The sequence below is a fragment of the Peromyscus maniculatus genome, chromosome 1, assembly GCF_049852395.1.
Source record: "Peromyscus maniculatus bairdii isolate BWxNUB_F1_BW_parent chromosome 1, HU_Pman_BW_mat_3.1, whole genome shotgun sequence".
In the NCBI taxonomy this organism is placed as follows: Eukaryota; Metazoa; Chordata; class Mammalia; order Rodentia; family Cricetidae; genus Peromyscus; species Peromyscus maniculatus.
In genome coordinates this window covers 109,458,256-109,469,901 of record NC_134852.1, presented here as the reverse complement: position 1 = coordinate 109,469,901, position 11,646 = coordinate 109,458,256, and the positions used below count along the sequence as shown (strand labels likewise).

Genomic DNA, 11,646 nt, shown 5'->3' with positions numbered 1-11,646 from the left:
TAACAGCTCTGGCTGTCCCGGAACTCACTATGTAGACGAGGCTGGCCTCGAACTCACAGAGATCCGTCTGCCTCTGCCTCCTGAGTGCTGGGATTAAAGGCATTCACCTCCAACCAACCCCAACAACCTCCAATGTTTTCAACTCTATGGAAATTAATTTTATTTTGCAGTTCAGGAAACTGAGGCTCAAGAGCCATTGCTCACATGCAGCCAGCCAGAAAGCAAACAAAGTGGGTCGTGAGCCCCAGGTCACTGGCCCTCCAAACACCCTGACTCCCTTCTCTGGCTGATAGGGTAGTGGGCAGTGCCCTCAGTGCCCAGGGCAGGAGGTGGCTGAGTGTGTGCCTTCCTCTTGTTTCTGTTGATAAATGTAACCCCTACCTCCCACCCACCCTCATTTTCTGAGTGTTGGGCTGGGGAGAAATGCCAGTCACAGAGCCCAGCACCCTGATAGAAGACCAGGTCTTCTAGAGATTGTCATCTTTCTAGCTACCTAGCTGGTCTGGGAGGAGTATGTGACCCCGAAGGAACACACTGAGCAGTCTCCCTGGGCTGACCTAGTGAATCTGGGAGGAGCTTCCAGCTCAGTACTTCCTCCCATGGGAAGAGGAGAAGGCAGGAGGACAAGAAGAACCAGGTGGGAAGGGAGATCACTGGAGGCCCTGAGCATCCCCTGGGTCTCAGTGGCCACTAAGCCTGTATTTCCTTGGGTCCACCCAATGTGGGTCTCTGTCCTCAGCAGTGAGTCCTGCCTGAAGCTCTCTGTGTGCCTGGGGCTATGTTATCCTGTACAGGAGCCACAGAACTAGCAAAGGATCCAATCCTCTAGGAACTGAAGGTCTGGGGTGGAGAGGGGTGTGGGCAGTTGTGGGTTCAGGTCCCTGCTCTCTCTCTGGGCTGCAGTCTCCTATCTTTAACTTGAGGGTACTAGGCTTAATGTGCTAAAGATTCCCCCAGATCTGTATAACTACTGCTAAAAATTGATGCATAATCCACTCATAACCACTTCAAATTCTAGAACACTTCCATCCACAACCCTCTGAAACACCCCACACCCACTAGTAGTGACTCCCTAATACAACTCCCCATCCCAAACTCTAAAAACCATTATTTCCTTCAAAACAAGAACTTTGTGGATTTTTCTCTTCTGCACATTTCAAGTTCATGTTGGAATTTTCCTGTGTTGCAGCACGTATGGACATTCCATTTCTTCTTGTGATGGATGTCACTCCACCGCTTGGATAAGCTGCCTTCTGTTTATCCATTCAACAGCTGAGTGGGCACCTGGACTGTTTCCCCCTTTGGGCCATTATAGATAATGTCGCTATGGACATTTGTGTGCAAACATTTGTATGAGATGTATGTTTTCAATTCTTTGGTGGATATACCTAGGAATGGAATTGCTAGATGATATGGGAACTCTGCATGACTTTGGGAGGGCTGCCAAACAGTCTTCCACAGTTTTTCACATTTCTATCAGCAATGCAACAGGGATCCAGTTTCTCAACAGCCTTGACAAAGCTTGCTATTTTCTGTTGTTTTTATTATAGCCATCTTAGTGTAAAGAGGAATCTCATTCTTTTTTAAATTTTATTTTGAGACAGGGTCATCTGTAGCCCAAGCTAGCCTCAAACTCAATATAGAGCCAAGGATGACCTTGGATTTCTGATCCTCCTCCTTCCACTTCCCGGGTGCTGAGCTTATAGGCATGGTTATGTGCTGTCCTGGGGATCAAACTCAGGGCTTTGTGCATGCCAGGCAAGCATTCTACCAACTGAGCCCCATCCCAGCTCTGCATTGTGGTTCTGATTTGCATTTCCCCAATGACTAATGCAAAGGAGCCTCAATCTATGTCATTAGTGGCCTTTTTTATATCTTCTTTGGAGAAATGTTTATTCAATTTTTCTTTACTTTTTTCTTTCTTTTTGTAGACAGGGTTTCTCTGTGAAACAGTCCTGGCTTTCCTGAAACTCACTCTGCAGACAAGGCTGGACTCAAACTCACAGAGATCTACCTGCCTCTGCCTCCTGAGTGCTGGGATTAAATGAGTGTGCCACCACCAGCTGGCTCAATTTTTTTTTTTTCCATTTAAAAAATTGGGTAATCAGCCAGGTGTAATGGTGCATGCTCACAATGCTAATACCTAGCAAGCAGAAGCAGGAAAATTAGAAGTTCAAGGTCATCCTCAGCTCTCTTAACAAGAATTAGAGGTCAGTCTGGATGACATAAAACTCCAGCTCAAAAGATTCAAGAAGTGAAATGAGGATGTTAAACTCTCTAGCCGGGGTCAAGGATGCAGGCAATGGAGAGAAGCCTGTAAGTACAGGGAGTATGATATGAGGTCACTGAGGGGTCTGTAGGCCACACTGTGAGGCTGACAGCATGCCTCTCCTGTATTCTAGTTGGTGAAAAAAAACAACTCTGGTATCTAAGTCACAGCTTAGAGGATGCCTTACAAATCCCTTTGGGAGCGGCATGACAGGTCAGCAGTGACAACTAGGCATGCCTCCCAGCATGGGCCAGAGTGAGTATTGAATGCTGTTGGCTTCACAGCATGGTGCTTGGGGACCAGGTGTGTGTGTGTGTGTGTGTGTGTGTGTGTGTGTGTGTGTGTGTGTGTGTGTGTGAAGGAGGCAGGGAGAAGGTCATGGAGAGAAAGTGCTCAAGAAAAGTAAGAGGGAACTTCCATTTGTAGAGCACCCACTATTTTGCAGGATTCTGGACACATCTCAAATGTCACAGAGGAGCAAGAACTGGGAGGCTCATCCTGTTTCCTAGGACACAAAACCGAGGCAGGCAGAAGGGTGCAGTGGAGCTGGGGTTTGAGCCCTGATCCATCTGTCTTGGGTTGTGAACCCTTCTCATAATGCTTACTTACTGGAGAGGGAGGGATGGAGGGGGAGGGGGGAGGGAGGGAGGGAGGGGGGAGGGAGGGAGGGAGGGAGGGAGGGAAGGAGGGAGTGGGGGGAGCACAGAGAGGTCCAGCAGAGGGATAGAACCACACTGAGAGGAGAGGGAAAAATAAAAAAAAAAAAAACAGGGTGGCGCTGGGTCCCTGGGGCATCAGGCCAGAGAGGGGACAGCAGAAATCAGCTCACTGAACCTGGAGCCAAAAAGCAGTCTTGGCTTCTGCATGGTGGAAAAGCTCTCACCTCCAGACACTGCAGAGGGGAAGCTGGCAGGGGGCTGGGGGTGTCTGCCCGGGAAGAGGGCAAAGAGCAGAGGCATCATCCAGCTGTGGCTGCTCCCTAGCAGCCCTTGACTCCTCAGCATATAGAGCCCAGGCCTAGGGCAGGTTCAGAGGGAGCCTGGACAGGGCCACCTTTGCTCACTGGCTGCTTTGAGGACAAGCTCCCCGGCTTGCAAATAAGGTGGCTCTATGGTCACTCACTCAACTGGGACATGAGAGTGGGAGAGCATCATGAACAGAAGTAGCCATGCATGGTCCCCAAGGCCCTGGCGGCCAGGCCTGGGTATTTTTCTGAAACCTTCTCCAGGGCCCCTGCACTCCATCCACACTGGCCTTCCTTCAGACCCTTTCCTGTGCCATACCCCTTTGTCGTTCCTACATACCACGTACATTGGCTGAGGAAAGCCGATGTCATTCTTAAGGCTGTTAGAACACCGGTGCTTTCTCCTCACAGCGGGGATGCTAATCACAATACCAAACACACTCCACTGAGAAATCCATTGTTTCGCAGTCTATGGCTGGGAGGGACTTGTGTCATGTACTGGTCACCCAGCTCAAAGGTCTTGGTACATAAACTACTGCATCACCTCCCTGGATCCCTGGACCCACAGCGGTGTGCCAGCCTTGGGTTCTTTGTGTTTGTTTGTTTTTTATATACAGAGAAGGAAGGAGAGGAGATTGAAATTGTCTGTAAGTGCAATGCAGACTTTTGATCACTTGCACAGACTCTGAGACTTTTCGGAAGGGCTCAGGACCCTATCTTCCTGTTTCTGGCTCCCACTTGGGCTTGCATCAGGACCCAGGTTGTGCTGAATGGTTAGCTGTAACACCAGAGTCAGGGAAACAAATCACCAGAAACCAGAACTAGAGGAGCTCTGGGAATCAGGAGCCTCTTTGCTGCAGAGGCTGAGTACAGCCCAAGGTTGCCATAGGCACCCCGAATATCAGCCTCCTCCTCCTCTGCCATCTTTTCCAATCAGCCACATTATCAAAAACACGGAGGGAGAGGCTGGGGTTCACTTAGTGGAATGCTTACCTAGTACACATTAAGTCCTGGGTTCAACCCCCAGCACTGCATACCCAAAATTCCAGCACTTAAGAGGTAAAGGCAAGGAGGTCAGAAGTTCAAGGTCATCCTCAGTTCCATAGCCGGTTGGAGACCAGCTTGGGACACATGACACCCTGTCTCCAAAAAGAGGAAAAAAAATCTTGTTAAGTGTACAGTTCACTTAAGTATATTCAAAGTTGCATAATCATCCCTTCTATGATCTTCAAGAGCAGGAAACTGAGGTCCAGAGAAGGGCAGGACCTTTCTCTATGTCACGTGACTGGCTGGTTAGTCAGCAACAGAGTTAGAGTCCAGGCCTCTGACCCCCCATCTACCATATTCAGGTGACACAGGGGCTTCTCTGACAGGCCCTCCCTGCCACACTCTGGCCATGAGAGGTGTCTAGTGGAGGCTGCTGAGTGGAGTCAACGAGATGGATGTGACAGTACCCTCAGACTGTCCCTCTGGCTGTCCCCTGACTGTCCCTCTGGCTGTCCAGAGCTGTTGAAGCCCAGAATGAGGCTGAGAATTCAAGCTTTAGAGTGCCATGTCCAGCTCACTTCCTGCTTCCACAATCACCAGTGACCTTCCTCAGTTTGGGGTGCCCTACCTCCACATGACCAGAGGGTGTCATCTTCTGAGTCCCTCAAACCCCTCCCCTTTCTTGGTGAGGCTGCCTGACTGCCTTGTGTGGAACGGGTAACCAGGCCCTGGCCCACCCTCTGGCACTCTGCCCCTCCTCCAGATGAGTTTTTCTTCACAGCCCAGAACACACTCTGTCTGATGTACTGGAATACAATGTGGCCTGCAGAGGGGCTCGTCAGAGGACCGACTCCCGGTGTAAGGGCATTGACAGGGGAACCCCACGGGAAGGTGACTCACCACCTTCATGAATGGATTCATGCTTTTCTTAATACATTAGACTAGTTCTCACAAGAGGGAGTTAGGTCTCTCCACCTGGATTATAAGTCAACCTACCCTCCGTCCCTCTCTCACACATTCCTTCTGCACATGCCCACTTCGTCTTTCCATTTTTTCACCATGAATAGATAAAGCACAAAGCCCTCATCAGAAGCTGATAGATGTGGCTATCGTATCTTGGGCATCTGAGACCATGACTCGGTTCAGCTTCTTTAGTAAGTACCTTACCTCGGGTATTTCGTAATAGCAACAATAGAAACACCTTCGTTATTGGCTCATTGTGTCTCCTCCATTGCGCTGTAGTTCCAAGAAATGTCTTGACAATGCCTGGTAGAGAGAAGGTACTGGGTAAATAGTGTTGAATGAACGCTATTTGGCTGGCATCGTGCTGTCTCAGAGCAATGCTCAAGGGAAGAACTCTGAGGCTTGTTTTAGGGATATCAGCTGAGGTTGAGAGAGCCTGCCTGGGCCCTAAAGGCCACCATTTCCCCGACCTTGGTATTGTTAGGGGAACTGGAACAGAGTCAGAGTGGCTTTAAGAAAGAAGGGGATAAACTTCTGGATTTTGTCATTGTGTTTAGGACCCCAGAAACCGGAGGTAGTCTGGGATCCAGCCTGTGTGTTTTCTGTGTAAATTCCTGGAGCCATTTAGCTTACATTCCATGTCTCAGCCAAAAATGGAAAGAAAAAGGAAGGGAAAAAAAAAGGCATCATTCATTTTTAAATGGACTTAGCTTTGTGAGCACCCCATGGGAACTGCTGTCCATAATGTCATAAGCCCCAAGGTCCTCTGGGAAATATTACCAGCACTTCATGTGGAGGGCTGGGCCAGGGTCCACCCATCTCCAGAGCTGTGAGCATGTGGCAGACTGTGCTCCATCGGCAAGCCTGGGCCCAGACCCCTGAGGCAGGAAGAAGTCAGGCAGGGCAGGCAGGAGTTCCCTCAGGATACCTCACACTGGAGCTAAAGGTCTTGGATGTCTACCTTCTGGGGGCTTTATCATATACATGATAGGCAATCTGATCTGAGCCTCTCCATGGGATACCCTGCCCTCAGGCGAACCTCAGAGCAGGAAGACAGCCCTGTCCCCGGACTGTAAGTCTTACTTCAGAAGTCAAAGCTGAGTGACTGGGACTGGCCAGGCAGAAACCACCTGGTCAAGCCCAATCCTTTACAATTGAGGAAACAGACTCAGAGAGGAGCAGGATCACACAGCCAATCCACAGAGTAGGCAGGGGGCCTGGACAGTCTTTGGATTACTGGCCAGGAGCATTTCTTACAATATATTGCACTTAAACAGTTACGTTTGGGCGGAAACTGTGCTGTTCCCAAAGACACCAGACCTTTCCAGAATCCGGTCTAAGGCGGTCTTCCAGGATCTGATGTCAAGGATTATTCCTCAGGGAACAACTGTTGGAAAAGGCAGGTGAGATATTGATTATGGCTGGGGTTGAGGGAGGGCAGTTTTGACCAGTGAGGGGATGGGGATGGAGCAAGGAAGGATGGGGGAAGGGGAGTGGAAATTTCTCAGAAAAACTAACCAAAGGTATGTTTTCATATTTTTACAACTGCCTGTATTTTCTACAATCCTCTGGTTAGTTTTTCATATTTGAAAGTGATCAAGTGTTTAATTGTGGTATTCTGTTTAGCGTGGTCCTGTTTCGACTGGGCCTATCTTAGAAAGATGTCTTGGAAGCTTAATGAATCAAAGCTCCCCCGCTCAGGAGCCACGCTGCAGCCTGTGCGTGAGGGACACTCACCTGTCTAAAGACAGAAGGCAGCAACGGAGGAGAGAGGCATCCAGAGAAAAACCAAGGCGCGGGAAAACCCACTTGGGTCACATGCATGCGTGGTCCCAAAGGCCAGCTGTACTGTCCTCCCAGTGCCCCCAGCAGGTCTCCCTGGGGAGGCTGTGTCACCAAGATGTTCGCGTCTCCAAGTCCAGGCTCACCAGGCCACAGCTTCTCAGAGACGTGGGTCCCAAGAGGGAACAGGAGGCTGCCCGAGGTCAGGGTAATGTTAGGACCATGAGGTGAGGTGTTGAGAGAGATCAGTGTGAGGACTGCCCGTGGGAGCCAATCTTGGTTGGTCAGTCACCAGGACCTGCCACCTAGAGAAAAGGTTAATTGATTTTAATGTGTGTGTAGCACTTAAACCTCCAGCCTGGCATGATAATACAAAAGTTCTCAGTCAAAGTTGGCTGTGGTCTGTGGGAGAGAAGGATAGGGTGGTGGGGCCCGAGAAGCCATTGGCTCCTGGATCATGCACCCCGCTGGAAGTCCTGCTTCAGGAGGGTTCAGTTCTTACCTGCCCTGCCTCTACCCAGCATAACCATCTGTGCCACTCTTAGGCACCGAGAACCCCAAGTTGATGGTTCTGAGCTATGGGGACAATTTCCAGCCTTCCCTTCTGGGCACCCTATGATCTCCGGGGCTGAATGGAATCACGGCTCCCTCCTCCTGACTTGCCCTCTATTAAATTACCTATTGCTTACCTCCCACTGGCACTAAACTAGACCTCAGAGGCCCCAAATGCTAGAATGTCAAGTCTTCTGTGTATACCCCTTGCCTGTCCCTCTTCTAGTGATGGACACACAGGGGCCCAGAGTCGGAAAGCCAGGCCCTGCCCCCAGGCTGCAGAGCTGGTGAGCCACGGTGGGCTGGAGCTGGGCCAGGTCTGGGGCTCTCCTCCCAGCCTCCTCTGCTCTCCCCAGGTCCCCAGAGGCCACTCTGGAGATGCTGCCTCCCCCCCACCTCCGCGGCCACCCCTCACCTGGTCTTTGTTTGCATCCTTTGCGATCTCTGTCTCGGGGTAATGCTCGCCAAGCCAAGCAGGGTCAGCCGCTAATGCGCTTCAGATGTTCTCAGGCTGGAGGCAACCGGTCCTCCAATACAGCACTGATTGCGAAGCCTAGCCTGGCCTGGCCTGGCCAGTGTGCTCTGGTGTGGTTAGGTGTGGTGTAGTGTGGTAAGGCTGGTGCTTCCCAACACAGGTAACTAAGTTCCTGCGGGGACACAGCTGGCGCCTCTGTTTAACCTCCAAAACCTCCCTAGAGCCACTGTGCCTAGAAGATGGGAAGGGGGCGGGGCTGGAGGCCCCTTGGTTTTTTCCTTTGAATCTTTCTGGACTCTGAGCTGGCATTTCCCCAGGGGTAGCTGGCTCTGTGCACACTTTCGGATGTGACAAATGTCGCCATCCCTGTGGATCTACAACTATCATTCTTCTGTTCACAGAACAAGAAACAGAGGTTTGGAGAGGTCAAACTGGGGTTCCCGCTCCCGGTGAGAGCCCACTCTGCGTCCTGTGTAAAGTGAGGTGTTTCAAAAGCCCAGGATGGTGCTTTGAGAAGGGTGAGGCTGTCATCCAGGGTTCCAGACGCTGAGGCTGGGTTTGCAGCTGACTCATGCCTCGGTCTTGACAAAGCAGTAGATCTGAGACTGGGGGGTCATCGGCTCCTCTCAGGTGAGGTAATGCTTCCTGCCTCATCACCTCAGCCGTGCCCAGCATGTGCTCTAGGAGCTACCACCCCCCGGGGGGGGGGCGGCTTTGTCAAGAGCTCGGCTCTAGAAGCTGTGGCTTCTTAGCCGAGCTAACCTGCCGCGCTCCTCTGCCTTAGTCTTTCTCACAAGGCCATTTGTGACGTTCACTGAGCTAATATTTGTAGAGGGCTAAAAAGGATGCCTGGGCCAGGCTCACACCCAGCCCATGTCTTAGCTACTGTTATGCTTAACCTTGTGGAAACTGAGGCAGTGCAGTACTGGAGTCTCAGCTTAGCTTCCAGCTGGCCCCCTGGGGCAGGTTGTTGAAGTCTGGAGAACTGGGTCCCCCTCCCAGCATTTCGGTTTATGAGTCTGGATTGGGACCTGAGAATAGGCATTCCCAGCGTATTTCTGGGTCATGCTGGTATCTGAGGACCTGCTGCTCTAGGGGACTTGGCTGTGGCTAACAGGCGCACTTTGGTGTGTGAGTAGGCAACGGGAGATTACAGTGATTATAAATAAAGGGTGTTGGATGAGTCCACAGCACCTAATTCTGAATTTGTTTCCAACTCCTTGGAGGACAGAATTTAGGTCACTTTCCCCATGTATCCTGGGCTGCTTCTTCCATAAAACAGGGGCCACTAGGAACCCTTCCTGCAGGGCTGTTTGGATGGCTCAGGGCCCTGCGCCTAGACACCTGCAGTGGCCATCAATGCAGCACAGACCCAAAGATGGCTGCATGGGTGGGAGGGGCCGGTTGCCATGCTTCCACATCACTAACTGCAGGCCACCCCCAGGGCTCATCCCTGGTTTATTCCTGATTTCCTGAACCCAAGCCGGGATGGTCACCGCCACACTGTCCCCAGGCAGGATGCTTACTCCGGCCACAGGCGGCATAAAGGGGCCTGTGTCCTGGCCGCTTGCCTCCCCCCCACCCCCTGCGTCCAGTGGGTTTCTATTTCAGTTGATGTAAAAATATCACCTTTGATCTCAGCTTGTGGTGAAGAAGAGGAGGAGGAGGAGGGGGAAGAGGAGGAGGAAGAGGAGCACCACTGATGGGCTGTTTTCCTTCTCCCAGTCCTCCACCTCTCCCCTCAGCACCCTGCTCCCTCCCCTCCCCACCAATTCTCTCCCCAGCTTTTTTATCCTTTGGCGCCAAAGCCTCAAGCCTTCAGGAATCTGCGAGCCCTACCTCTGAGTCCATCTCCCCCGCATGCCGCCACGGTGGGGTTGGATACTGAAGGAACAGTATGAATGAGGGGCCTGTGAGGGAAGCTGCCCTCGCTCTCCCTCCCCCTCCCCCTCTCTCCCTGCCCCTTCGCTTCTGCTCCTGGGCCAAGAATCTCCATGATTCCCTGCTCGATTGGGTTCGTTCACTTCTCAAGCGCCTGGTATCCATCACAGCTCTACAAATGTGAAGTCTCCAGGCCTCCCCAGAGTGGAGCAGGAAGGCTTGAGGAGCCTAAATGTTTACATCACTCAGAGAGCCCAGCAGCAGCCCATATTTGCCTGGAGGGGTGCCCTTCAGAGAACAGTTCCCCTCTCCATCGGGGGCACACTATGCTGTTCTTGTCCCCAGCACACACTCATCCAACCCTCAAATCTCTTTTCTCTGCACACACTAGGGAAGCATTCAGAGGCCACTCAGCTCTGCTACCCTTTGTCCTGGCCCCTGTGCTGGCCATCTGAGACATCCAAGAGGCTGCCCCTCCAAGCTGATGCCTCTGAGTAAAAAGTCACCTTCCCACCTCCTGACTGTTCCTACCCTGGCACCCTTCTGCCTAGTGAGGCCATCTCCAAGGGTCCCAGTTCTGGCCTGGCCAGGCCGTCATACCACCTCCTTGAGAAGTCTCTTGGCTGACAGACGTTTTTGTGCCAATGGAGACAGCAAACAAGCCTTGAACCTCTGACTCACCTCAGTGCTGAGCTCTTGTGATGTATTCTTTTGGCTCCGGCTTTTTAGAGAAGGGCAGAAATACCACTCATTCAACAAACACCTCACAGCTCATCCACACCCAGCTCTGTGCTGACGTGGCCAATGCCTTTCCTTAGCGAGAAGGCCCTCTAAGGTGGAGACACAGGGGACAGAGAGACAGGTGTTCAGGAAGGCTGGGGACAGATGCAGGAAGGTTACCTGGAGAGGTAGAGCAGAAACGCAGAAACGGCAAGGCTAGAAATTTCTGAGAAGCTGGGGCAGCCTGGAGGTCAGGACCTTGTATGAATGGAGCCACAACCTAAGTGTTCAAGGTAGGGTGTGGATTTCAGCTGAGCAGTAGGGCTGGGATTGGGGGTCAAGTCGCAGGTCGCCAGCAGTGGTAAGCAAAGAATTGGGTGGCTAGTCCCAGGCAGAGGAAGTCCCTACAGGAAGCCAGTGGGATGCATGGACTGTTCATAAAGAAGGTCTGTCTGGGGACAGGAGGTCTTGTCTGGGGACAGGAGGTCTTGAGCAGAGGATGAAAGGTTCTGGGTGTGTGTCCAGGCCACAACCTCTTTTAGCAGGAACCACAGCTCACCAAGGCCCCGACTGAGTCCTCTCACAAAACAGCCCACAACTCTGGGCAAGGCAGCAGGCACAGCCAGAGTGGTCACCACTGGACAGGGGGATCAGGATGCAGACCTGACTCATTCATGTCCCCAGGGCCCAGCCCAGGGCTGGATCAAGCAGGCGCCAGTGACAGCACGCTGTGGACTAAAAGATGCTTTACAAATGCTTCCAGCCGACTTGAGGTTTTTCTTTCTGTCTCACATCCTCAGACCTGAGGAAGTGGGAGGCTGTAACCAGTCTCCAAAGACACTTCACACAGCTGTAAGGAGTTTGAGAGTCACTGAGAAAAAATCTTTTCCCTCTTCCCCCGGGCCAGGTTTTGCCGCCTCAGTTTCCCCTTCTTGACACTAAGATGTGTGCGCGCACCCCTGCGCCTGTCCGAGCTCACGGAAGGACCACAGTTACTGAAACTGGCTGGAGCTGCCTGTTCCTCTGGTGGCCTTGCAATGGGGGCCACCTCTC

At 52.0% G+C, this 11,646-nt stretch overlaps 1 long non-coding RNA gene across 1 annotated transcript; it reads right to left on the bottom strand.

Moving 5' to 3' along the window:
- Positions 1–3,021: 3,021 nt before the first annotated feature.
- LOC121830343 (uncharacterized) lies at positions 3,022–7,761 on the bottom strand. Its single transcript, XR_013043396.1, has 3 exons — positions 6,921–7,761; positions 5,388–5,486; positions 3,022–4,372 (listed from the first exon to the last, which is right to left on the bottom strand). It is a non-coding gene; the product is annotated as an uncharacterized LOC121830343 (long non-coding RNA).
- Positions 7,762–11,646: the final 3,885 nt, after the last annotated feature.